The 27625-nt window shown below is 40.8% G+C and overlaps 1 protein-coding gene across 1 annotated transcript in view; it reads right to left on the bottom strand.

The window, feature by feature from the left end:
* Nucleotides 1-27625, bottom strand: part of ZNF521 (zinc finger protein 521) — an 865909-nt gene that overhangs the window by 724218 nt on the left and 114066 nt on the right. The window contains exon 2 of the mRNA XM_081562746.1: nt 11738-11946. The gene's annotated coding sequence lies outside the window, so the exon portion shown is untranslated. The remainder of the gene's footprint in view (nt 1-11737; nt 11947-27625) is intronic.

The raw sequence follows: 27625 nt of genomic DNA, 5'->3' as shown, positions 1-27625 counted from the left end.
ATGTTCTATTAGGAGTTGGTTAAGTGGATGTTGAGCTCAGAAAAGAATTCTGTATAGATTTGTGGGACATCAGAAAATCAGTAGTAGTTGAAGCCACAACTAGACCTAAAGTATACATTGCTATCTGTTAATAATATATCAAATTGGATCAAAATTGGTCAAATTCTTCAAATAATATTCATTCACTCATTCGTTCAATAAATGGTAGCTGAACATCTCCTATGCAAGGATCTGAGTGAGAAGCTTGGGATAAAACTGTGAAGAAGACAGTGTTCAACTTCAAGACTTGTGTATTCTGACTGGGAATTCAGATATTAAACAACTGGCTGCACAATATATTATCTAATAATATTTGAGATTTGGGCCACCAAAAAGAGATATACAACTTTTAATTGAAAAAACAGACCTAATTCAAGGCAAAGTAGAAGATTTTGTGTAAGATTCTCTGAAAAATTACTTTGAGCTAAGTTTTTAAGGTGAATTAGCTGGGCAAAAAGAAATAGAATTCTAAGTAGAAGGAATCGCATGTACAAAGGACCTGGGACAGAAATAGTACTGTAGGATATGAAAGAAAGTGATATGAGCAAAGCTGTCTGTAACTATTCCACATCACAAGTTTGAAATAGAGAATACTTTTTGGGTTAATAAACATGATCATAATGGAGAAATATGAGATCCATACCAGCTGGGGTTTTATTTAGAAATCCAAACCCCAGCTGGTGGAAAAAAAAAAAACAGAAAACCCACAAATATGGTCTGGAAAGAGAACAGATTAATACAAGAGTAACTTTATTGAATGCCATTAAACTCCTTTTAGCTCTGCAAAGGCAGGTTCCTAACAGAGAAGTCAGAAATCAATCACAGAGATAGACTTCAAGGTCATATCTAAATGACAATATAAACACACTACAGAAAAATATGTTTGTATTTTCATAAGCATTTAACTGCAAAATGTCCAAGGACCACTAAAGGTCCAGAACTGAAAAAAGATCAACCCTATTTTATTACTCAGCCCCAATAGGAGATCATGTGTTCATTCTGGGTTTGTTAGCCATGAGTTTCCCTCTGTTATTGTCACTATCTAACTTTTAATGGGGCCTGGCTATGCCATATAGATAGGTTACTACCTATAGCCATTCTACAGCTATAAAAACCAAGCCGAAATAGCAGAATTGTACAATACCAACTAGAATAATTAGGAGTAACAGCAGCAAACATTCTTATTCCTCTTACTTCCAAGAGTGTTTTCGGCTGTTTTCTGAATTATTACTCAAGTACCAAGTTGTATATTTCATTCATGCAAGCCAAAGGTGGTGGCAGTTATACATTTAGAAGGAACCTACACAGAGTCAAAAGCATTCAGAATTGTTTCATGGAAAAGACAAATATTGTCTGAAGCATTGTGTCTTGCCCTACAGTTTTTGGACACTTCCATGAGACCTTTCATCACACTTAATGGTTCACAAAACATTGCTTCAGCATCTCCATGCCCTAGTGATTACATGTAGAATGGTTGCAGCTCTCTCCCACACTGCCCTGCAGGGCTACACTGGGAACCCACCAAAGACCTTCAGCAGATCATATGCCAGCAAGCCACAGGCCCAGAAAGGAAAAACACACTAGCTTAGTCCTTTACAATCAAAAGTCAAATCCAGAGCTTCTCCACAGTATCATAAAAGCAAGACCATCACATTTGTGAAAAAAGCAGAGCATATTGTAATGGGATCATTAAGATCAACACTAAAGTATGTTCACAAATATCATGATAGCATTGTGGATACTAATTGCTATCTAAAAACACCACTCCAGTCTAAGTGCTAGTATTAGACAACGGTGCGTTCTGTCAAATGATGTTTGGCCCCAAATTGAAAGGTCATTAAAAATTTACTGAAAGGGATACTAGAAACACCATAGAGGACAAAAGGTATATTTGAAGCTCTAGTCATTGTCAATGATGCCACATCAAGTGACAAGCACCAGGGGTCTAGATATGGCAGAATGGATCTAAGGCAATGGTACAGAACACGTGTTTTTTTTTTAACATAAACACCAAGATCAGGGCTGCCTGCCTTTGAGCTCTGTCAACCACAGTGTGATAAAGCCCTGGTGGTCCCAAGCACTTCCCATCTAAGAAATGTACCTACAGATCTACATCTTATGAATATTTGATCCAGCTACAAATTTGAAAAAAAATCACTAGTTTCTGAATTATTTAATTGTTTTTGCCAAGGCCCTAAATTATTTTTCCTGTAATAAAATAAAATATATTGGGTGGGAAATGAGAATCCAAAGAAGCAAATACCAACTCAAGTCCTAACAGCTGAGTTTCCAGCCGTGCTGATTTTCTTTACGATATAAGTGGTCTACTTGGCTGATAGCTACAGAGACGTGGGTCAATACTGTCATTCCCGCCTGCCAGCACTACAGACTTCATGCATTCTGCTTTGAATTAACTTGACCACAGGCTATTTCTTGTAGGGTATAATGAAGAAATTGGCCAAAGTTCCTGCAAGAGACATAATGTTGATATGAATTCTTTAAAACATATAAACAAGCCTTGAAGACTAGAAAGGTCATGGTGAAAGAAGCAAATTTCCTTCCTTTAATATTTATGGGAAGAAAAGAATTCAAATCTGGGAAATGACTTATGAGCATAAGAAATAGGTCAGGGATAGAATGTTGCATGTGACCACAGGGACCAAACGGGTGACTAGTCTTTGGGAAGGATTCTGAGGCGATGCTGTGAGGTATTCTACTGTGTGTGCCCTTGTATATGTGTATGTGTGAGTGTATTGTGTGTGTGTGTGTGTGTGTGTGTGTGTGTGTTAGTCATTCAGTCTTGTCCAACTTTTGTGACCCCCTGGACTGTAGCCCATCAGGTTCCTCTGTCCATGGAATTCTCTAGGCAAGAATACTGGAGTGGGTTGCCAGTTCCTTCTCTAGAGTGTATTGTGTACCTGTGCTAAAATAGTGATATTAAAGAATTATAACTAAAAGAACTCATTATATGCTGAGAGTTCATAGAAGAATAGTGGATTCAACACTAGAAAAAGAAAGGGTAAAAAAAATGCCTTAATAAAAAAACAGCCAGAAGGTATTTCTGTGGTCATTTAAGGGTGAGTTGACGAGGAAAATCCTCAGAGAACTGTAAAAGTCACTATGCAAAAGCATGGATGCTGTGCCACATGGACGCTAAAAACAGTCTCCAGTGTTCCACCTCTTGGTATCCGTGTCCTTGTGGCTTATTCCCACCAAGTACATGCGGACTATGGCTTGGTTCTAACCAATAGAATCTGGCCAAGGTGATGGGACGTCCATGAATCCATGTGCGATTATGTTATGTAAGACTGTAATGCCTGTCTCATGAGGAGAGTCACTCCCTTGTTGGCTTTGGGGAAGCCATGCCGGGAAAGCCCATGTGGCAAGGAACTGACAGTGTTCTTCAGAGACAGGCATGGTGAATCCAGGCTCTCAGTCCAGCAGCCTGCAGGGGACCGAATGCTGGGAGTAGATCTGGCCCCAGTCAAGTCTGGGGCCTGGCTGACACCTTGAGAGCACCTTTGTGAGACCCTGAAGCCAAGGACCCAGTTAAACTGTACCCAGACTCCTGTCTAGAGGAGCTGTGCAATAGTAAATCTGTGCTGCTGTAAATGGCTGCCACGCTTATTCACTCAGTCACGTCTGACTCCTTGCGACCCCATGGACTGTAGCCCGCCAGGCTCCTCTGTCCATAGGTTTCTCCAGGCAAGGATACTGGAGTGGGTTGCCATGCCCTCCTCCAGGGCATCTTCCCAATCCAGGGATCAAACCCAGGTCTCCTGCATGGCAGGTGGATTCTTTACCAGCTGAGCCACCAGCAAAGCCCAAGAATACTGGAGTGGGTAGCCTATCCCTTCTCCAGGGATCTTCCTGACCCAGGATTCGAACTGGGGTCTCCTACACTGCAGCTGAATTCTTTACCAGTTGAGCTACCAGGGAAGCCCTGTAAATGGCTACCTTTGTGGAAATAGTCATGCAACAACAAAAAACTGATGATGGACACCAAGAGCTTTAAGTAGGCTCTTTCATTCCGAAGGGCTCCTCTTCTTTACCATATGATCACCAATTACAAGTGCTACAAAAAATAAAGAATGCTACTAGGAAACTATAGAGAACCAAATTTATGTCACGATATCATGGAGAAGAGCAATTTGATACATAGAAGAAATAGTAGTACTGGTACTTTGGGATATCCCTTTACCTTCTAAGGAAGATGAATTCTAACTTTCTAAAGAAGTGGCAACAATCTGTAATCCATGGAACACACAGATATGCCCGCAAATGGGAGTAATTAGCTCTGGTACTTTAGAAGGAGTTTTGGAATCAGATAGATTCAGGCTAAAATGCCAATTTTACTCTTTACTAGGTTGGACAATATATTGAGCCTCAGTTTTCTCATTCGAACAATTGAAATAATCAAACCAACTCCAAAAAGCTTTGAGAAAATGAATAAGAAACAACACTGGGATGGAGGATTGTAAATAATCAATAAACACTAACTCTTTTCCCCTTTCTTTATGTCATAAGATTAGCGCATCTTAGATTTTAGAAGGAAATTTTTTTTTAATCTGAGAAAGTGCCACAGTGAAAGAAAATGTGGCCTAAGAAGTACTGGAGGGACTAAAAATGGAAGTCTGGCTATACAATTGTGAATAATGTTAACAAAGGGGAAACATCCCCATAAATCCAGGCAGCTATTTAGAATATCATCTAATCCATTCAATTTTTATAAAGTATGTGAATGAAAAAGAAGGAAAGTTGCATAATCAATGATTCAGAGGCGAAAGAAGAGGGAGAGGAGACAATGAAACCACACAAAGAATGTCACCAAATTCAAAGGCCATAAGTTAACTCTGAATGGTGAAGAATACAAAAAAAAAAAAAAAAGCACTTATTGTATGCTATAGTTGAAAAATAAAAGAAATAGTGTCTTTGTTTGGAAAGGTGACACAGTATTATCAGGTGTTAAAAATAAAGCAACAGTTTTACTTTGCGATCCTCTTCCCTAAAGAGGGTGATCATCAACAGAAAAGTTGAGAATAAACACAATTAAGACACAACCAGAAAGTATGAGTGTGGAGATGACAGGAAAAGTGTACTTGAACTCAGGTAAATACTCCCAGATAAGAGTTTGCAAATACAATTGGAGAGGCACTGTTAGTAATTTTTGAAAAATCCTGTAGAACCAGAGAGGCCAAAAAACTACAAGTAGGCGAAAGTTTTAATTTCTAAATAGCAAACACTTCAGAATACATCTTGATACTGAGTCCCAAGTAAATTCTCTAATGGATAATTAATAGATGGTTTGTAAGCACTTTGAGAGGAAAAGATTATCACTAGGAGCCAAAATGGGTTCACTCAGAGGACATAAAGCCAAACAAATTTCATTTATTTTCTAACAAAGTTACTGAATTGGTAAATGAGAAGATACTGGAGGCATACTTATGGGATGTGAAAGTAAGAATTGAAAGGATTATTTTATGTTTAGCCTAGAGAAAAGGACTTGAGGGAAATACTGCCTTAAGTTTTAGAAACCATGGGGTCATATCATTGAGCATGGCTGTATCCTTCAGGCTTCCTAGGTGGTGCTAGTGGTAAAGAACCTGTCTGCCAATGCAGGAGACATAAGAGATGCGAGTTTGAGCCCTGGGTCGGGAAGATCCCCTGGAGGAGAGCATGGCAACCCATTCCAATATTCTTGCCTGGAGAAACCTATGGACAGAGGAGCCTGGAGGGCTACAGTCCATAGCACACACGCACACACCCTTCACTGTCAGCTAGACGACTCTCAGAAAAGCTCTCTCAGATCACTCAGGCTCAGATCTGACATGCTCCTAAACATTGCTATAACACATCTATATTTCCACTGTCACAGTACTTGTTAGTGGAGAAGGCAATGGCACCCCATTCCAGTACTCTTGCCTGGAAAATCCCATGGACGGAGGAGCCAGGTAGGCTGCAGTCCATGGAGTAGCTAAGAGTCGGGCACAACTGAGCGACTTCACTTTCACTTTTCACTTTCATGCATTGGAGAAGGAAATGGCAACCCACTCCAGTGTTCTTGCCTGGAGAATCCCGGGGACAGGGGAGCCTGGTAGGCTGCCGTCTATGGGGTCGCACAGAGTTGGATACGACTGAAGCAACTTAGCAGCAGCAGCAGCAGCAGCAGTACATGTTAGAATGCACTACAATTATTTGCTTAATTGCCTGCCCTTTCAGTGGAATGTAAGATCCCTCAAGGCAAGGACCAAGTCTGTGTTTTTCATTGCTTTATCTCCGGGGGCTAGCATGGCACCAGATAAATGATGGATACTCTATTAATACTTGCAAACAGAATGAGTGAGAAATTAGATGAATGAAAAATATCTGTATGTCATAGAGGCATATTTTTCATCTCAATATAAGGAATAATTTTCTTATACTTGGGAATCTTTAAGATGCCTTTAAAAATCATAAACTCCTTATACTGAAAGTGCCCGGGAATAACCTGAAAAACCAATCATCCATATGGTATTTTATACAGTGGAATGGAAATTCAATTAGATGACCTCTAAACTCCCTTTTGACCCTAGACTCAAAGCCACATCACCTTTGACTATAAAATAAAGTTGGTCCCCAAGAAAAATCAAGACCCACAGCCCCAAAATTTCAAGAGCAAAATAGACGCGCTAAATAGTGATTTCCTATGGACTGATTTTGTTCTCCTGGTGTCTCCTATCTGATCTGGAGCAGGGCTTTGCTGAAATTGATGGTTAACACATTCTTCATAACTAAATGGTTATAATAAGTGTAGATTGTTTCTGAAATGAAAAGAATGATTAAGATATTCAGCCTAATTCCCTTGTTCCACAGAGAGGAAAGTGAAAGTGAAGTTGTTCAGTTTTGTCTGACTCTTTGCAACCCCATGGACTGTAGCCTACCAGGCTCCTCTGTCCTTGGGATTTTCAAGGCAAGAGTACTGGAGTGGGGTGCCATTTCCTTCTCCAGGGGATCTTCCCAACCCAGGGATTGAACCCAGGTGTCCCACATTGTAAGCAGATGCTTTTACCATCTGAGCCACCAGGGAAGTCCCTTGTGGGCTTTCCTTGTGGCTTATCTGGTAAAGAATCTGCCTGCAATGCCAGAGACTTGGGTTCGATCCCTGGGTTGGGAAGATCCCCTGGAGAAGGAAAAGGCTACCCACTCCAGTATTCTGGCCTGGAGAATTCCATGGACTGTATAGTCCATGGGGTCACAAAGAGTCAGACACAACTGAGAAACTTTCACGTTCCACAGAGAGGAAGTGTAGTGCTAAAGGTTTTGGTGACCTCTCAAAAGTCACAAAGCTCTTGGGGGCAGAGCTTAGACTTGAACCAGTTTACTGCTGTTTTCATCATTCTAAGTTGCCTTGAAACTCGTTGCAGAAAAGAATGAAGACAAGAAACTCTGGATTTCTTGTCCACTTAGGGACACCATAAGCATCTCTATAGGTATAAAAGGGGTCAACTCATCACTGTAATAAGTTCAAGACAGATGTTGGATGGAACATCTGTCCAACAAAAGAGACAACACACAGAACCAGAGGAAAAGTAAGGTAACTTTCATCTCATTCACTGATCGTCTGTCATCACATTTGCTAAGTTATGAAAAGACTTTTAGTATTATAGTTTATAGACTTTCTTAGTTAATAGTTTATAATAAACTATATTCTTTTCATTCAATAAAAATTGTTACATGATATTGGGATAAAAAGAAAAGACAAAATAATAGTAGTAGTAATAGTAATGTCATATTTTAAGGCTCTATGGCAATACATAACCTAAGATCGTAATCTTAAATATACTTGTATTTAATTAAAGGTCTGAGAAAACTCATTAAAACTCAATGTCTGATTCTACAACAGTGGACAAGAAACCATTTCTTTGTTACCTGGGTCAATAAGAATATAAATATAGGTGGTAAGGGGAATTTTTTTGGCCCGTTTCTCTGACACCTATATATGGCATTCAAGTTGACAATGAATTTTGGAGGCCTTTCTTTTTTCTACTTACATTTTGTTTACATTGATCTAAATCACCACTGGCGTGCTGTAGTCCATGGGGTCACAAAGAGTCTGTCATGACTGAGAAACTGAACTGAACTGAAATCACCACAAAATTGCCAAAGTACCATGAGACTTTACACTCTATGGCTACAGTCCACAGGTCTAGAATCAACAGAAAAGACACCCAGTGATATGTCCTAGGATGACAGGCACTTTGTATTCTTTTGTTGAAGTAGTTGATGAAATGACAGTTAAGCTACTGCATTTGGCCATTCAAAGGGTATTCACTGAATGCTCATTGCTTGGTAGCTGCTTTTATTACATGCGCACAATGAGTAGGGCCCCCTCCAGAAGACCATAACCAAGTACTAAGTAGTGTGGTAGAGGCTTCCTCAGAAATACGTCAGGTTCTATGGGAGTCCAAACGAGGGACACCTAGCTCAGCCTGGGGAAAGGGGGCTTGCCAGAGGAGGTAATGCAAGAAGTGAATCTTAAAGTAAAATAGAAGTCAGCAGGCTGGACGAGGGGTCAGCAGTTTTTCAATAGCATTTGCAAAAGCGGGAACTGCAAATGGTCTGGTGTGGCTGAAGCTTGAGATCCATGTGAAGGAGGGGCTTTAATCACTCCGGTCATGTTGATGTCAGTGGGGACAGATGCCAAGGAGTTCTCCCTCCTCTTTAACCTACTGTCATTGCCTTCTTTCAGGTTGTCAGTGCCTCTCTCTGGAGGTATTCTAATAACTTTCTGACTGCTCTCCCTTCTGCCAATCTTTGTTACCACGATTCAGTTCATCCTCCACATTTCAAAAGACTTAGCTTTCTGAAACACAAATCTGATCGTGTATGTTTCAATTTCATCTTTGCTTAAGAGACAAAATCCAAATTTCTTAACAGCAGCACATCAACACTTCACATTCTAGCCCCTTGGCCCTCTTCCTCCTGCCTCTTCTCTCCTCACGACTTAAAATGCAGTAACACACAAGTACTCAACAAATCCCCCCATGCCATGCCCCCTCCCACTTCTGACCTCTGCGCACCGTATTTCCTCAGCCTAGAAGGCCTTTGCACGGAGAGTCTAACTCACCTTTCAAGATGCTCTTTAGGAAAGCCTTTCCCACCAGATTTAGGAAGTTATTCCTCCATCTTCTCGTGGTCCCTTGCACATATCTCAACTATATCAATTTGCACGTTATATTGAGTTTCTTTCTATGTGACCTCCCCATCCAGGGGATTAACCGTATCTCAGTTCTGTTTGATTTGCCATTTCCCTTCAGAATTAGCCGGTGCCTGGGAAACCACAGGTACTCAGTGTTGAATAAATAGATGAGTCACTGTTTCCTCATATTAAAATATAAAGCCTTCACTACTTCAGCTTTTTATTAAGACTAGTCATCACTGATGTGAAAAATATCTCACCACCCCCCTGCCCCACCTTCTGTGCACACCTCATACGGGCACTGTCCTACCTGTCAGCTGCCGTTTATTCCAAACCACTCTTTCCCAAAGCAACAAATAGGCTTCCTATCCTGTAAGAATTCACACACGGAGCACAACACCTACTAGTAAACAGTTACAAACACCTTTGTTAGAGATAAGCTGGTGAACTTTAAGCGTGAAAATGAAATTTACTAATTTGTAGGCACATCTCGCAATGTTAACACAAACACAAAAAGCTGCCTTGCCACAAAGACTTAAATGTGAGTTCCTCCTGCTCTGAGACCAATTAATGTGTCAACAGGAGAACCATGAGGAGTCTTCACACGGTTGTTCCCCAGGGGAGAAGGAAATGGCAACCCACTCCAGTATGCTTGCCTGGGGAATCCCAGGGACAGAGGAGCCTGGTGGGCTGCGGTCCATAGGGTTGCACAGAGTCGGACACGACTGAAGCGACTTAGCATGCATGCATGCATTGGAGAAAGAAATGGCAACCCACTCCAGTATTCTTCCCTGGAGAATCCCAGGGACGGAGGAGCCTGGTGGGCTGCCGTCTATGGGGTCGCACAGAGTCAGACACGACTGAAGCAACTTAGCAGCAGCAGCAGGAAGGAAAGGGTACCTTCATTTTGTGGGGGAATCAGCGGGAAGAGCCCACCCTGGAGCCTGCTGGTCATTTCTATTACTTCATGAAAACTGGCCCACAACCCTTCTATCATCCAAAGGAACATACGTTCTAAGAGGGGAGCATTTACACATGATTTCTGTCATAAAAGTTCTAAAGTTCAAATCTTAATCTCAAGGTTCTTTATCAGCATGTGAAAAGCACTTAGAGGCACTGATTGTCCAAAAGACCAATGGCCTCTGTAAAAGGTAGAAGCAATATTGTGCAAAAATAAAAAATACATACATATATATTTATATGTATATACATATATACAAACTTAATGTACTATTTGAAGGTAATCAACTTTTCCACAATTATTTCACGGTCACGGATTTTGTGTTGATGCTGGCTAATTAGCCAGGTATGAATTATATATGTATATTTTAAGTAAGTGTGTATGCATATTAAAGGGCTTTTTCCTCCATTTCATTGTGAAGCAAATCATTTGATGTGGCTGCGCATAGAGCTCTAATACACATCAAAAAGCAATCAACAAACTCTTTGAGTACATCAAGCAGGATAATTTAGATGGTTTTTAATCATGATTATGAAAATATAATTATGTGGTTTCATGTTTGTTTTGAGTATATGTAGGAGAAAGTGATTCTCCAAATAGAAAATGTGGGCAATATTACACAGAAGCCACAAGAGAACGGTATGCGTGAGGCACAGGCATGCACACACGCAATCACACACACACATACATACACACCACTGCCACTTTCTCCAACGTATCAACAGCTTTCTTACTTTAAAAGAATATCATTTCTTTCAAGGTGCCAAAAGAAGTCTTATTTAATAAACTGATGACATAGAAGTAGTTTAGAAAAATGCCTCCCTCTAATGTCACCATAAACTTTAGCTGTGGCCTGCAATTTAAAACAAGTCCTCTCTGTCATGGACCCAACAGAAAAGGGGGAGAAGGGGCTCATGAGTGCTTGAGCAGCTCGTGTGTCATTAGTGACTGCTGGGAGTAGGCACAGTCATGGATCAGCACAGCTAAATGATTGTTCACTTGTGGCCTTTTCTAATCCATTTGAAATACTCCTGATATTTATCTATCTCCAATTCCCTGGTTTTAAAGTTGAAAGGATCTATAAGTTCTCATGCCAGAGGATGAATCACACTCTTAGTAAATCACTGCCTCACATCAGCCTACGCAGGCATCTCCACCTTGGCCAGGAGAGGTGACAAGAGGGACTCTGTTCCCCCTCTCCCAGACAGTCTCCATTCCCCCAGAGTTCCCTGATAAACTCTCCCAAGTCACATCTTACTTTTTTCCCCTGTGCAGCCAGAGTTGATTACGAGCTCCATTAGAAAAATCCATCTTTCCAAGTCCATCTCAGAAATCATGTACAAGAGCCTGGGGTTGCACTTGGAAGTAATTTGGTCACCAGCAAGCAGGCCCCTTTTGCTAAGAAATTCAAAGAGTTGCAACACCATGACTTTAACGAAGCCACAATTAGAGTGGCTTTCTTCCAGCACCATGTGTAATCTGTTCTACCAGGAAAAAAATGAAGTTGCTGTCTGTGCACACAATTTTAGCATTTCTGGTTTTTATGCCACCTTACTTACAAGAAACTCCCAGCTGTTATAATTTGTCTCATCCATCGCTCTCTTGTAGAACCAGCCTTTGTTCCTTTTTTTCGGTGCCAGGGACTTGCTGCGTTTCACCTGATGTGATTTGTCCAGGCATTAATAATGCATCTTCAAGATGCAAGATGCATGAATTCCTTTAGTAACAGATCTGCTTGCAAAGGGATGTATTGTATTGTGTGGCTTTGCTGCAAAAAGGAAAGACAAGAGGACAATGGGAAGGTCATCAGTCTCAAGAGTGAGTGGTATTGGTGATATTAAAACGTTGTTCCCACCAGCTCTTAGTAAGGGCATACTGAGGACTCTGAATATCGGACCAACAATTCCTTAAAAAAAAAAAAAAAGACTTTTGCCAAATCTGCGATTTGGCCAAGGGGCTTTCCTGGTGTCTCAATCAGTAAAGAATCCTCCTGCAATGCAGGAGACTTGGGTTCAATCCCTGGGTCAGGAAGATCCCCTGGAGAAGGAAATGACAACCCACTGCCATATTCTAGCCTGGAAAATCCCATGGATTTTCCAAAGAAGCCTGGCAGGCTACAGTCCATGGGGTCACAAGAGATGGACACAACTTAGTGACTAAGCCACCACCACCACCAGGGGTCCAAGAGTTGCACATACACACATAGATGACAGTTCAAGAAGTCCAGGGCATCTGGTAGTCTCATATGTCATGTGGTATACATCAAGGGAAATTTCCTATACATAGTTCCTAATTCCCCCTTTGGACCTCTGGGCACACTCCAGTCATCTTCCCAGTGGCCTTGATAGAATTGTTGTTATTGTTACTCATATGTATTTTTTATCATCTTGCATTTGTGAAGAGCTTGTATTTTCAAGCTGCTTTGTAATCATTAATAAGTTGTTTCTCACAATTATCCTGAAAAGTAGGACAAGGATTCTTTCCTCAATGTAACAGTTAAGAGAAAGTAAGCGTAGATGGGTTCCAATGCAAGAAGTTCACAGGGGATGCGCTTTCCAAAGTCGGAATAAAGACACATTTAGAAGGCCACCCCATCTCCTCAACCAAATAGCTACCTCTGGAACGGTAATGTGAACAATTTAAAGCAGAGTGTGGGACCCAATTAGAAATAATCAGGTGCTTAGAGGACATAGCCATAAACTCTGCAGGAAAACAACCCAGCTTCAGGTGATTGGATTTTGAACTCAAGGCTAGCTATACCAGCTGGCTGCAGCATGTTGGATTTTAAGAAACAATGAACGTACTATGCAACGTTGAAATCCAAAAGTTCAGCCACAGAAACAGTAACTCATGCAGATGATCTTTAACTTCCTGTTCCTCTGAGGACTCCTGACAAGATCTGTCAATATGCAAACAAACCATGGGGCTTCCCTGGTGGCTCAGTTGGTAAAAAATCCACCTGCCAATTCAGGAGACCCAGGTTCGATCCCTGGGTCAGGAAGATCCCTTGGAGAAGGGAATGGCAACCCACTCCAGTATTCTTGCCTGGAAAATCCCATGGACAGAGGAGACTGGCAGGTGATAGTTCATGGGGTCTCAAAGAGTCAGACATGACTGAGTGACCAAAAAAAAAAAAATGAACCACACTCTCCGTATGGTCATTAGCATAGGTTCACCTGCCTCTATGCCCATTCTCACCACTTCCAGCACCAGCCCCCACCACACCAAAAAAAAAAAAAAAAATCTCATTTAATCAATAACATTTGCTTTCAGGGCAGCTCTCCTTTACTGCTGTTCCATCTCTGTCTGGGTTACCATAGCAACTATTCTCAGAGCAGTGTGATACCCAGTTTATACATTTCAACCCTGTCACATGACTGACTACCTGCTTCTACTTTAATCATTGCTAGAGGGGACACTCAAAAAGTGGCTGCTTCCTGCTTCCTGTTGCAGCCCACCAAACCACCGGCATGGTTTGCATTTCTTTCCACAGCCTAGAAAACACATATTAATTGTGCTGACTTCCAAGGCAAAGAGAATGAAGACGATAGTGGTGGGTGAGGGACCCCTAACTGCTAGAACTGCTAGAATTAGCGGAGCCTTCCAGGCCTTCTCAGCCAAATTCTTCTTTTTCCCTATAGAGATGCACTCAGATGTAGCAGGCCCCTTTTTTTAAGACCTTAATTGCAGAATAAAAGATGTTTTCAACCTCATCCAAGCCTGAGATCCATCATCCAGCAGCCCCATGACCTCTAAACACTCATCTCCATTCATGTAGCCATTTTGTGGGCCTCCTGTGAGGCAAGGCCTGGAACTTGGGACTCTCAGGAGCCTCCCCTGTTACAGCTTTGAGGGGTCCGTTTAAATCACATTATAAACCTAATGAAACACAGCTAATGAAGCACAGATGTCCTATCGGATTGGAGCTCTGACTCCCTGTAAAAAGACCAGTAAAAATAAGTGAAAGGAGCTGTGTATCCATGGAAATGGGTAGCTCACGTGTTAATCCTTTCCCCTCACCCATCTATGAGTTCATTACCATCTCTAATTTCAGGACTTCTGAAAGCACTGTGGCTTCTGGGTCAGTCATTTCCTGGAAACTCAAGACAGACTGGACTTGAACATCCTTGGCTTGGCCTCTTTATTCAGAGCATTGAGAAAGTAAGTAGGTGTTTGCTGCTTATCAGCTGCACAGGCTCCTGGTTACTTTTTGCTTCCCTGGTGGCTCAGAGGGTAAAGAATTTGCCTACAATGCAGGAGACCTGGGTACAATCCCTGGGTTGGGAAGATCCCCTGGAGAAAGGAATGGCTACCCACTCCAGTATTCTTGCCTGGAGAATTCCACAGAGGAGCCTGGGGGACTACAGTCCATGGTGTCACAAAGAGATGGACATGAATGAGAAACTAACATTGGGCTTCCCTTGTGGCTCAGATGGTAAAGAATCCACCTGCAATGCAGGAGACCTGGCTTCAATCCCTGGGTTGGGAAGGTCCCCTGGAGAAGGGAAAAACTACCCACTCCAGTATTCTGGCCTGGAGAATCCCATGGAACGTATAGTCCATGGGGTCACGATGAGTCAGACACAACTGAGCAACTTTCACTTTCACTTTTTGAATTGGTGAGGTGAATCTAGAACCCTGTGCCCTCCTGGGACCTAGAAGCAGACCTTTCATGGACTGACTTCCATGTCTGTTGAGAATAACACACAGGAATTGGACCAGAGTGATCTGATAGCAAAGAGCTCTCCATCATAGCATCGATTATGCCCAGCATTCGTTTCTCCTGTAGATTAAAACATTAATATTCCTTCATCGGACAGACATGCTTTCATCCAGTATTATAGTAGCTATTACTGTTAGACAAGGTCATGAAGGAAAATAATAAAAGGGGGGAATTTTGTTGGAAAATAGGGTTGGATGGAATCCAGAGTTCAAAGCACTCCCTGCGGTAACAGGTATAGGCAGGACACTTAGGAAGAGCTGAGAGACATCTCAAGGGCGTGACCTGCCCAGGGATCAGAAAATCCGTGAGAAGAGAGGACATACTATAGAAGGAAGAAGCAAGGGAATACTGAGCATCTTTGAAAACAAAACTTGCCTTCCTCACAGTTTCAGCTTAAAAATAATAACTAAGCAGCTTCTTCGAGGTACATAACAGGGGATAAGAGTCCCTCTCTGCTAATCAGAAGTGTTGTTTTTTTTTTTTTTTTCATTTAGATTTTTGATTACTGGGTAACTTCATTTTCTCTGTTAGATATTTGCTTACAGAAAAAAATGTTGGTGTTGGAGCCATAGTGTTTCTCTCAGCGACATCCTTTGGGGACAACTCTCCACATGGGCTTCCCTGGTGGTTCAGACAGTAAAGAATCCACCTGCCAATCCAGGAGACCTGGGTTCAATCCCTGGATTGGGAAGATCCCCTGGAGAAGAGCATGGCAATCCACTCCAGTATTCTTGCCTGGGAAAGGCATTGACAGAGGAGTCTGATGGGCAATAGTCCAAGGGGTCAGACACGACTGAGTGACTAAACAAACATTATTTTTTAGGTTTATACTTTTAAATTCTTAAATTTTCAAAGATGTCTTCTGAAGGAAATAGTTTAAATTCTCAGTTTAAAAACACATATCTGAGCGTTAATAATACCTTGCATTAAAGAGCCCCCTCTAGAGAAACTGATTATATATATGTCTGTCACTTCATCAGTGCTGGGAACTGAAGATAAGAGTTGTTATAGATGAGGAAACTGAGGCAGAGTGTGATAGAGAGACGCTCCTGGGGTCATGCATTAGTATGAGCAATAGAACTGAGGCTCTAGTCAATAAACTTCAGGTCTCAAGTAAGAAAGCATTACAAGCTCTAGATATTTTTTCAAAACAATTTTGTCTACCCTAATAGCTAAGAAATGAACGCTTTATAAAAATGGTCCAAGAAATTAAAGCTTAGGCTTGTGATTATTACAGTGATTTGTCAGCAGTAGTATATGATTTTTGGAAGAGGACCAGCTGTATTAACAAGAGGATAAGAGCGCAGCTCATTTTTCATTTGCCTAATATAGATATCCTTGCCTGGCCAAAGAAAGAGCTAAAAAATAAGTGATAAAGCATCAATGATACAGCAACATAAGCAACTTCACAGAAAATGATTTAAGCCTTTCACTGACCGCTAACATGAGAGATTTCTACCACAGATTTATGTGACGAACTGTCTTAACTGTCAGAAATAGAAATAACCCTGAGCAAAATTTTTAAAAAAAAGGAAAAGTTATGTGAGCAGCTAAGACCATTCACCTACTCTCTACTGTCTGAGTCAGGACCTCAGAGCAGTAAAATGCGTCACAAAACTAAACCCAGTGACCTATATGTTGACAGGAACAGTGTTGAAAGAGCCAACTGCTTATCATGACAAAGTGTGAGATGTGCTTCGATCAACAACCTGTTGCTCCAGTACTTTCTTCTCGCTGTTAAGACAAAGTTGTTACATTTGAGCAATGAACTCAGTTACTAGACAAACTCAGGCAGACAGCTGCCTAGCAATCTTCGGCTAGCACTGCGCTTCCTTTCTTGTCAGCTATCTTCCTTCCTTCTTTGGCCTTTTATTCAACCAATCCCTGTTACTCTTAGTGACACATTTCAGACAGAGTGTCTTAGTTCTAATTCATACAACATCTTAAGTATTTAAGATGCTTAAAATTTTCCCTCCACCATTTCAAAAGTGAAATAGGGACCAAAGTATTCTTTATAAGCAACTGTAAGTAATTGTCGACATTGTAAATGGAGAGATCGCCAACGTTTTTGACAGAGTAGATGCTTTGAAGTGATGGATTATCTTTAGTTCCAGAAGTCTCAGAATTAACTTTTGCTATCACTGATGGCCCCAGCCAGAGGGCAGGTGTGTGACATGGAGGAGACAGGCTAGGAGTTGAAACCCTAGTGTTATTATCCTTTGTTCTTAACCCTCTCTCCAAAGTTAACAAAAGTTTTCTTCTTGGTGAAAGTCTACAAAGAAGATATCTGACATTTTGGAATAAAGTCCTCAAGAATATGTCTTAAGCCAATAGCTCTGCATATTAACATAAGCAGAGGAATGCAATTCCATTCTATAGAGAAAGTGTGTTTCAAAGCATTTTGACTTAACTTTGCTCATGTGTGTCCCCATGATTCTAGAAGGGAAAGAAGGCATTTTACGGACGAGCTACCAGAGCTAAGCAGGACTCGACGGCCCACGGAAAGTTGGGGTCAGAGTCAGACCAGAAGCCGGCTCTGCCATTGCCTCTTCCCTGTTCTCTGCTCTGTGTTGCCACTTTTTTCTAGAATCACAAACTCAAAAAATACGTCAGTCTTATACTTTGACTCAGTGGCTCTATTTCTTCTGAAAAAGCATGACTAATATACAATCAAGTACATAATTAAAAAAGCAGTTTCCACAACTGTATCTTGAAAATGTAGTGCTTTATTCTAGGACTAGGAATTAAATGATCTCTTCCCCTACTAAAAAGTTGTAAGTAAATTTTTATAATCAAATAATGTTAACACTTTAACTGAATAATTATTCAAGTCTTTGTATCACCAAGTAAGTCCTGGACCAGGGACTCTAAGGTTTGGTCCTGATTCTAGTACTGGGTGATCTTTAGGTATCAATTTTCCCCTTTTTAAAATAAAGAGATTAAATCAGTTTATTTCTTTTAGGTCTAGACTTTATGAATCTGAAATCTTTTAGGAAGCTAAGATTTTTTTGTAAATGCCGTATCAATACTGAACCTGCCTCGTTTTCTCCAATAAGAAAGAACAAGCAGTGCTTTCACCTCCGCTCCTGCCAAAGCTCCCTGCAGAATGTAGAGGAATGAAAGGAGGTTCGTGCTGTGCTAAGCTGCTTCAGTCGTGTCTGCCTCTTTACAGCCCCATGGACTAGAGCACATCAGGCTCCTCTGTCCACAGGATTCTCCAGGCAAGAATACTGGAGTGGGTTGCCATGCCCTGCTCCAGGGGATCTTTCCAACCCAGGAATTGAACCTGTGTCTCTTATGTCTCCTAGCACTAGCAGAGGGGTTCCTTACTACCAGCGCCACCTGGGAAGAGGTTTATGGTCTTGTGATATATATCTATTCTGAAAACCCATAAGCCCCAAAGGGAAACTGTCCAGAGCTAGATTGGAGAGGAACAGGTCCCAGAAAATGAGAGGATATTTGCCCAGCCAGCTCCCCTCCCTCAGAGTGTGACTATGCTCCTTCCCGAGGAGTCCACAGACCCCCTCCCTGTCAGTAACCCAGTGACCTCTGGTCTCTATGCAAAGCTCCCCAGACACAGAGTCCAGAAAAAAATTATGCCCCACCACCTACTATCTCATAGGAATAATAATGAGAGAAAGAATGAATTAGTCACCAAAGAGTGCTTGAAATCCTATACCTCCAAGAACACTACCTAATAGCCTGTGATGATGATGGTTGTGATGGTATACTCCATGGTAACAGCAATAGATATCAAACAATATTCATATAACAAATCAATTAAGTATTCTATTAAGCAAAACTACTAAAATATATTTGGCAAAACAATTACCTCTATTCTCACGTTTGCCTTGATAAATTCATTCTGAACCACTATCTTGAGACTATTCCTAAGAAAAATACATGTAAATACATTATCTTGTTCATTTCTTTTAAGAATTAATTTATTAACAAATTTGCTGATTACTCTTTATATTCTAGGCACTGTGTAAAGAATGAAAGAAGGAAAGTCAAAAAGACACAGTTATCAGTCCTCAGAGGCCATACAGTCTAGGAGGACAGCTGACATCAACAGTGACGCAAGTGTTAGGAAAATAACACCACAAAATACAGTGACAGCCTAGGAGAAAAAAACTTTGGTAGAGATTCCTTTGAGACAGGAAAAATAAAAAAAACAACTTGCCATTTAAAAAATAAACTAACTTTAAGCTTATTCCTAGTAAATGACTTAAAGGGGAAAAAATCATGATTATGAAGAAAAGACCATTAAAATAATATGGACTTGGAAATATACAGATGTCAGAGTCTGGCATCTTTAGAGTGGCAGGTATACAGAAGAGATGCTGTTATGTAGTACTGAGATACCGAGGGGAACTTGAGTTTCAGTCATTCTGATTACATTTACACAGGAAAATCTTTATCTTTCTCCAAGGCACTTACATGCTTCACGTGAGCTGAAAATTGGCAGAACATTTACAGCATCCTACAATGTCTTCCATCACCTTTGAGTAGTCCACTTCTGTGGAGACAGGTGGAGGGTGGGGTGCCAAATGGACTCTACAATGGAAAATATGCTTATAACTCCAAACTTGTGCATCCAGTCTTAAGCACACAGATGACCCTGCCACACCCTGACGTCTGAGCCCCATCAACATTAGTCGGAGCCGTCAAGGTGTCTGAGTACAGCACTGTCATCGCTTAGATGGTACAGGATTTCTGGCCGTGTGTTGGGAAATCTTGGCTGTTAAGGTTTTACCCACAATTCCACCTCAGTCCTGATGCCATGACAATGCCCATCATGGTCATCCTCACCCAGTGCCTATCATTCATTTTCCCTTTCTCCTGCCACACGTCTTTTCTTCTACCCAAGAGGCAAGTCGTCCAGCCACATTTTCTACTGAGGTCTGGGAACATGCACCCTGTACTGTTACTGTCTTGTTTTGTGTTCATATTGTCTCTCTCATAGCTCTTTTTACCTTTTTCATCCTGCTTTCCTTGTACTTTAAGTTTCTATTCTTCCTCCCTCTTTCTTTCCATAGCAGTGTACCAAAAAACAACATTCTTTGCAGACCTATTCTTCATTCTTTAAGCCACCACATCATCTACTGTCTGTACATATTCCTTGATATAAGGAAGGAAGGAAATTTCTCCAATTAAGTCATAACAAAATCTAAAAATCTGTGTATACATGATCAAACAAAGAAGCAAAATAAAACCTCTTCCATTTAAGCTAAGGACAGGACAAGAAATTCTTCCATCAATTATGACCAATACCAGAAGTACAGAAAAGAAATGAGATGGGAAAATGGAAAGAAATTCCTACAAAACTAATTATCTGTGTATGATGTGATTATCTACACAGAAATCTAAAATAATCAACTGGAAAACTATTGTGACTAATATAAGGGCAACCACTAGCATCTTTACTTGTCAACAATATCCACTTTGAAAATGTAGTAGACAGAGGATCGTATCATGATAACAGCAAAGCACTAAGATTAGCCTGATAATAAATGTGATAAAGGATTCAATAGTTTGCATGTAACTGTGCTGTGCTTAGTCGCTCAGTTGTGTTCAACTCTTTGTGACCCTGTGGACTGTAGGCTGCCAGGCTCCTCTGCCCACGGGGATTCTCTAGACAAGAACACCAGAGTGAGTTGCCATGCGCTCCTCCAGGGGATCATCCCAACCCAGGGATCGAACCCAGGTCTCCCTCATTACAGGCAGATTCTTTACCATCTGAGCCACCAGGGAAGCCCAAGAATACTGGAGTGGGTAGCCTATCCCTTCTCCAGGGGAACTTCCCAATCCAGGAATCGAACGGGGGCCTCATACCTTGCAGTCAAATTCTTTACCAGGTGAGCTACCAGAGAAGCCCCTTTGTATGTAATAATTCTCTCCAAATTAATATATATTAAAAATAATCTGAAAAAACAACATACTGGGTGTAAAGTTCTTATAAAGGAAAATATGATAATTGAATATTTAAAATACACAAGAAATGTAAGGAAAAAATTAAATGTGAATTTGCATGACCAAATATTAAATATACCATATAGTTATTGAATATTTACCTACCACAGAGTTTTAAAACATCAAATGGATTAATAAGACCAACATTTCCAAGAGTTTAGAGAAATAGTAACTCTCCTACTCAACTATTCGGGATGTCTGTTGTGTAGTATTTTTAGAGGGCCATTTAACCGTGTCCATCAAGCTTATAAGGACATATCCTTTGACTGACAATTCCATTTCTGTCCCATAGAAATACTTAGACATGTGCTCAGAGACACGCAGAGAGAAAAACTGAAAATAGCCTATATGTCCATCAGTAAGGGAATGATTAACAAAATGGTTAAACATCCAATAATGAATTGAATGTAGTAACAAAAATAATGAATTATAACTATGAAAATTGATACGGAATCTAAAACAGATAGTCAGTAGGAAGTTGTTATATAACAGGGAGCTCAACCCAGTACTCTGTAACAACCTAGAGGGGTAGGATAGGATGGAGGGTTGGACGGAGGTTCAAACAGGAAGGGACTCATGTACACTTATGGCTGATTCACATTGTTGTATGGCAGAAACAAACACAACATTGTAAAGCAATTATCCTCCAATTAAAAATAAATATTTAAAAATAAGTTAATTTTAAAAGAGAATAAAAAGAACTGATAGGGAAAGATCCATAAGACATATCATGAAGTGGAAAAAGCAATTCATCAAGTAATGTGTATACATTGATCTCATACAAATATGTGTATATTTCGTCTTCATTTATTCACTCAACAACTGAAAATTATCACCTACTGAATTATTCTAGTCAATAGAGACAAAGTGGTGGCCAGATAGACAAAGGCTCTCCTAAAGCTGACTTTCAATTGGGCAGGCAAGCAATAAATAAGAAATCCAATAAAAAACCAAGATGATTCTGATGATGAATTAGTTTTCTGTCATTCCCATAACAAATAACCACACACTTAGAAGCTCAAACAACACAAATTTATTATCTCCCAGTTTCTTATGGTTTTAGGATCAGTTCAATTCAGTTCAGTCGCTCAGTTGTGTCCGACTCTTTGCGACCCCATGAACCACAGCAGTCCAAGGGACTCTCAAGAGTCTTCTCCAACACCACAGTTCAAAAGCGTCAATTCTTTGGCGCTCAGCTGTCTTTATGGCCCAACTCTCACATCCATACATGACTCCTGGAAAAACCATAGCCATTGTTTGTGTTTTACTGCCTTTCAGTGTAATATCTTTGGTCCAAAGGAGTTGTAATTTTGATTATTATATGTTTGCACATGCGTGTACCCCTCCCTCCAAACACACATTCCGAGAAGTCTATTTTCTGTGGTTGCATTCTAGGATCTTGAAACTACACCAAATTGCTGGAAGTTTTACTTTCCTGTATCCCGGGAGAGCCCTTCTTCTGTCTGCTTCGTGTTTCTGAGCCCCTTTCATATTTTACTGGGTGTTTAAAGGGAAGAAGCAGGACTTTCAGAACATATCCCGTCCTAAGTCTTTTCGATGCACAGCTACAAACTATGGTGTTCATATTTATCTGCTCATCACATATATTTCTTTTTCAGGCACCCTCCCTATCAATGGTAGGAATTGTTTGAGTAAGTTGTTTACAATAGTCTAGGAGACTCTTCTATCTGAATATGCGTCATCACCTCAAGAGTGACAAATCCAAAACTGAACATGTCATTGTCTGCTCACAAGTATTTTCTCCTCCCAGCCCTTCCTGACTCAGATAGGAATACCCTTCTTTTCCTCATCACTCAGGCTAGAGGAGTTAGGGTCATTCTTAACTCATCCCTCACCTTCAACTAGTCATCCCCTTCAAATCTTTCTCGGCAGTAGGTGAAGTATGGATTGTACATAAAAAAAGGTAACATTTAATCATTGAACATTAAATACATCATCAACAGTCAGATCAGTCTTTTCCTCTCTGTTCCCACTGTCATTCCCTTGGTTCAGGATTTTATCCCAGAAAAGTTTATCTGAAGTATTTTCCCAGTAGCCTCCTCCACCCACTGCCTATCATCTCAGTCCAATCTTCCTGTATTTCTCCAGCTGGTGAGCCCAAACACAGCCATTATCATCCAGTGACCAAATTATGTTTCTGAGCCCCTTTCATGTTTTACTGGGTGTTTAAAGGGAGGAAGCAGGACTTTCACAACGTATCCCGTCCTAAGTCTTTTTGATGCACAGGACTGCACAGACATATCCACACGTTGGTCCTCCATTCCTGGATCTACACAGCCTCTTTCACTCAAACGCAGAGGTGGAAGTAATGCCTTCCTCCAAGAGTCCTTGGTGAGGGGCCCTGAGCAATTCAGCATCAGCAGCTTCTAAGGACCACAAATACAGGGCTAGTTCCCTTCTACTGCCTTTCCTCCCAGAAGAGGTGGCCAAGCAGGACTGAGAACTGACCGCCCGACCTCTTTGCAGCTCAGAGACAGAGTGAAGTGCAAAACGAGACAAAATCACACTCACCACAGCAGGGAGAGAACAATTTGTGTTTGTGCAGTGAGCACAGATACTTTCTTCTAGCCTTAAAGCGACAGGAGAGAGAGAGGAAGGAAGGAAGGAAGGAAGAGAAGAAGGGAGGGACGGAAGCGGGGAGAAGTACAGCTATGCCCACATGCAAAAGTCTAATTCCCAAATTAAACCTTTCTTTTTTATTTATGTCTTCTTGCAACAGATAATTTTCAAGTACTTACTTTGTGCCAAGCACTAAACAGAACAGACAGGAGCACTGGCCTCCAGGAGTTTAAGCTTTGGTGTGGGAAAAAAGATGATTTAAAAAAATCAACAAGGGTACTACCTCAGACCTGTCAGAAAGGCCATTATTAAAGTCTACAAATAACAAATGCTGCAGAAGGTGTGGAGAAAAGGGAACCCTCTTACACTGTTGGTGAGAATGTAAGTTGGGACAGCCACTATGGAGAAAAATATGGAGGTTCCTCAGAAAACTAAAAATAAAATTACCATATGATCCAGCAATCCCACTCCAGGGAATATACCTGGACAAAACCATAATTCAAAAAGTTACATGCACCCCCATGTTCATAGCAGCCCTATTTGCAAAAGCCAAAGCATGGAAACAACCTAAATGTCCAATGACAGAGGAATGGGTAAAGAAGATATGGTACATATTTCCAATGGAATGCTACACAGCCATAAAAAAGAACTAAATAATGCCATTTGTAGCAACATGGATGCAACTTGAGATTATCATATTAAGTGAAATAAGTCAGAAAGAGAAAAACAAATAGCATATCTAGAATTTAAAATATGATACAAATGAACCTAAGTACAGAACAGAAACAGACTCATAGACAACAGATTTGTAGCTACCAAGGGGAGGTGGGGAAGAGGGATGGACTGGTAGTTTGGGGTTGGTAAATGCAAACTATTACATTCATAATGGATAAATAACAAAGTCCTAATATATAGCATAGAGAACTATATTCACTATCCTATGATAACCCATAATGGGAAAGAATACAACAAAAGAGTGTGCATGTGTGTTTAACTGAGTCATTTTGCTGTACAACAGAAAGTGGCACAACATTGTAAATTAACTATACTTCATTTTTTAAAAAAAATTGGAAAATAAATCAACAAAAATCAGCAAGGTCATGTCAGTCAGTGGCGAATCTATAAAAAAACGGAATTCTCCCTGTGGGGTGCTTGTGTCTAAATTTCTTCATTTTATAAGGATTATAAAGTCCTATCGGATTAGCCCTACACACACACATCCTGAGTAAAACCTCACCTTAATTAATTATATCTGCAATGACTCTATTTAAGGAGGTCCATTCAGCTACCGTGGGGGACAAGATTTACCCCTGAAGGTCTAACCAACTCTTTACAGAGCAGGGCTGTTTCCCTCTGTCTCCCCCACGTCACATAACAAATGAACGAATACTTGTTGATGGCTGATTAATGGTACATTTTACAATGTGCGTGTTACTGAGTTTGTGTTAAGGTAGTTTGATATTTGCTTGTGTGCCAGCAACAGATCTCACACTTAGCAGATAGGAACATCTTCAATTGTTTCAGGGTCTGATATGATTAGTAACTGTTCCCAGAGACCATGTGGAAAAAAATAGCTGGCATCTAACGAGGAGCCAGCCCCCTTTGTCTGCCGGCCTGCCTCCCAAAAGCAGCAGAGCTGAGGAGCTTAGACACAGCTGGCATAGGTTGCGTTTGTTGAAGATCTGAGAAGAGAGCACGGTGAAAGTACAGTAGCAAGAACGCATCCAGCCAGGCCTCAAGGCAGTTCATCCTCCTCGCCCAGCCTGGGGACACACAGCTGCCCCGTCCAGCCTCAGAGGGGCAGATTCCCCCACTTCAGAAAAGCAGCCCTGGGATGCTAAATGGAAACCTGGCCAGCAAGGAAGCATCTGGTCTTGGCAAACAGAAAACAATGCCCCAGGCAAAAACAAAGCAGGAGGCAGCCTGGAAGAGCTTCATTCTGAGGAACCACTCCCTCCCTAAACCAATTCTTTAATCCAATATAAAATTCAATGCCTATTTGAGAAAACATGATGGCAAATTCCTTCGATCTAAATTCTTTGTGATTTGGAATTCCTAGAAAGTTTACTCCTTCCTTTTCTAACAATTTGCTCCAATAGAATAATTCTCATGGTGGCTGGCTATTTTGCTATCCAATCTTCTTTTTCAGTGTAATACAATCACAAGATTTTGTGTAATTTCACGAAGATTTGTGTGACCCAGAATTGTATTTTTAAGTGTCATTTACTGTTTTCCTATCTTTTTATCTCATGAAATAAACTATTCATGACAAGTTACTTTTCATTGTTGAAAATTCTATTTATGTATACACATATAAATACAGCAATCTTTTATGAAATATGTGCTTAATTCATTTATTAGTTTCCCACTGTGTAAGAAGAACTCATGAGCCTAAAACCAGCTGTGAATAATGTGTCTTTCAATAAGAAAAGTAATTCCACAGATACAGACAAAACAAGGTCAGGTGAAATTTTCAAAGAATAATGTAGTTATAGTTAGGTTAGAGAGGCTAAACCAGAAAATTTATCATTCTTACAATAATAGCTAGAATTGATTATAGAGTTTCTAGTATATGACAGGATGGGTTAAATGTTTTGTACCTACCTTGTCTTCGTAACAATATGTGACTTGCCTGTGATCACAACTGTTTGAGAGTTGAGATTCAGACCCTAGATTGTCTAACCCCAAACCCTACACTTAGTCAAATATACTGCAAAGATAAAAATAGAGAAAAAATACACAATTAGAACATTAATTGTCAAAGATTAAGTGCTATAGGAAAAATATCACTAGTATATTCTTTTAGAGAGTTGATTTATAAAAAGAACGGTAAAAATCTAGAAACAACATTATAGAGGGTAAACTGAGGCATAGAATTTATAGCCACAGCTTTTTAAAACTTACTCCAAAACACAACTGCATCAAAAGTATCATTTTGCAGTATTTTTGAAGGTAAATTCTAGAATCACTGGAGACTTATAATGATAAAAATTACAAGATAACCTTTTATGCAACAGACTTATTGAATACAACATTATGTTAGTGATGCTATTCTAAGAAGAACTAGTCATGCTGGGCTAAATTTCTAAGAATGCAATTTAAGCCCACAGTAAGGTATATTATAAAATGAATGGAATACCGTGGTTCAAACACAGCCCCCCGAATGGTCCATCTGTGGACCTTATCTCACCGATTCTCATTAAACAGTGATTTCATTTCTCTGCATCATCACAAGCTCCACTCCTGGGCAGTCGCTCAGCTGCCTGGCTAGGCTCACAACACATGCAAATATGAATTAAAGGCAGCCGCGCCACAAGGCAGAGGCGAGTTTGCTGATACCCTTCCCAGTGTGAAGCACGGGGCCCAGCCATCACAGATGGGAAAAAGAAATTGGTGGTCCCAGCAGGCCTCCCTTTTATTACCCCCTGCGGCCTCCTCTGGAGCGTGGCGGTCACACACATGCACGTGACACACGTGCACACACACACATCCACACGCTTACACACACAGATCTAAACCACTTCACCCGCCCTCCTCGTTTCACGTGCTAGAAGGTTAAAGAGGTGTTTGGATGCTGTGAAAATAAAATCCCAAAGCCTTTTCAGATACCTTGTCACTAACTCATGACTCCCCAGTAAGACATGTAAAAGAAGGTATGTTTTCCTCATTAGACATCTGGGGAAACTGAAGTGGGAAATTTAATAATTCGTCTGGAGCTGGGAGGAGAATCAAAGACAGAAAACAGAAGTGGAATTTTTCTGTCCTCTGACCTCCTGTAACAGGCAGTTTGCACTTTTCTTCAGGCTGCACTCATTTTTGCAGTATGGTCTGGTTATTTGTAAATGCATCTTTTCTGCCTCACACAAGCATTAGCTCCTCAGGATGAGATACGATTTCTGGTTTGTTTTTGCGTTCTCACCACAGCACAGCTCTCTCCAGGGAAACTGGGAACTCCACCTGTGTGTATGGATTGGATAAGAGGAGACAGGATACAAACAGAGAAGCTGAGTGGAAATGGTGACAGTGGCTGTCGGCTGGGGCAATGACTGGGCATTGATGGCTTTTCTTTATGGCGCTCATGTCTTCGACCAGCTCTGTCTACTGGTAGTCATCGTGAACAGAGGCCAGAGAGCACACACTTGAGAGAGAAAATACACTCAACGGCGGTTAT

The sequence above is a fragment of the Giraffa tippelskirchi genome, chromosome 14, assembly GCF_054371585.1.
Source record: "Giraffa tippelskirchi isolate mGirTip1 chromosome 14, T2T-mGirTip1v1.2.pri, whole genome shotgun sequence".
NCBI lineage: Eukaryota > Metazoa > Chordata > Mammalia > Artiodactyla > Giraffidae > Giraffa > Giraffa tippelskirchi.
The sequence above is the reverse complement of the archived record's forward strand: the minus strand, read 5'-3'. Positions and strand labels throughout refer to the sequence as shown.